The sequence below is a fragment of the Vombatus ursinus genome, unplaced genomic scaffold, assembly GCF_900497805.2.
Source record: "Vombatus ursinus unplaced genomic scaffold, bare-nosed wombat genome assembly UNPS02001909.1, whole genome shotgun sequence".
NCBI lineage: Eukaryota > Metazoa > Chordata > Mammalia > Diprotodontia > Vombatidae > Vombatus > Vombatus ursinus.
The window spans coordinates 1-1231 of record NW_020941687.1 but is presented as its reverse complement, the minus strand read 5'-3'; the positions used below and the strand labels follow the sequence as shown (position 1 = coordinate 1231).

The 1231-nt window shown below is 50.8% G+C and overlaps 1 long non-coding RNA gene across 1 annotated transcript; it reads left to right on the top strand.

Annotated features, from left to right (window-relative positions):
- LOC114048228 lies at positions 1-1225 on the top strand. The gene is made up of 3 exons (XR_003569714.1): positions 1-63; positions 557-774; positions 1138-1225. It is a non-coding gene; the product is annotated as an uncharacterized LOC114048228 (long non-coding RNA).
- The last annotated feature ends 6 nt before the right edge of the window (positions 1226-1231 follow it).

The window sequence follows — 1231 nt, the reverse complement described above, 5'->3', positions numbered from 1 at the left end:
CTGTGCACTGGGGCCTTCTTCCCATGGGCCATCCCTCCACCATGCTGTCCTCTTCTGCCGTTGGTGAGTTTCCCCAGCACCTGGTTGGGGACAGCCAGGCTTCATTCCCTTCCAGCTGTGCCTGTGACTCTGGAGGCTTCAGAGAGCCCCTGGGATGGTGACTTCTCTCCCCTCTCACTGTGAGCCCCTTTCATGGAGTGTCTTCCCCTATTAGAATGTCAGCTCCACTGGGGGAGGGGGCAGCTAGGTGGCACAGTGGATAGAACAATGGCCCTGAAGTCAGGAGGACCGGAATTCAAATCCGGCCTCAGACACATAACACTTAGTAGCTGTGTGTCTCTTGGCAAGTCACTTAACCGCAATTGCCTCACACACACCCACACACACAAAGTGAGCTCCATGAGGTCAGGGACCCTCCATTTATTTGCATTGGAATCCCCAGCACTTAGCACAGGCCTGGTACACAGGCAAGGATTAATAAATGCTTTTTGCCTTGTCCTGACCCCAATCCAGAGCTGTCTCATGACCATCCAAACACATAACTATCTGTCCCCAGATCCCAGGGGCTCCTGCTGCTCAGGCCTCCCAAGAGGCTGCAGAGGAAGAAAGCTAGGCACATCCTCACTGTGGGCCTCACTTCCCCATTGGTGAAATGAGGGGGATTGGACCAGGGGATCTCTAAGCTCTCCTCCATCTCTGGCCTTCAAAGATGTAACCAAGATGTGAAGATTCTGAACAGACTCCCCAGAGACTGAGAGCCTTATGGAGACAAAGGTAGGGCAAGGCGTTAGAAAATGTATTTAATTTTTTTTATTTAATTGTATTTATTTAATATTGAAGAAAATAGGACATTAGCAGGTAAGCACTTTTTCTATATTCAGTGTATCCTCTTAGACTGTCTTATCCCCTGGCTTCTGGGAATGATGCTTCAGGACAGATGGGGATTGGGGAGTTCTCCCAGGGCCCCCACAGCCCCACCTTCAGAGTCAGGAGACCACCCAGACCCCAGACCTAGGACATATGCTGAGCCTCAGAAGCCCTGGAAAGTTCTCCTAGCCTCAGCTCATTCTGGGGCTCAGCCCTCCTGAGATCATCCTTCCTGAACTGGGTCTCACTTTTCTTTCCCTCCTGAAACAGAGAAGGATTGAGATGTGTGTTGATAGAGAAAGAACTCCCCAAGGAGGTCATCACAGATCTTGGAAGCAAGTGTGGATTTTGGACAGCTTTGGTT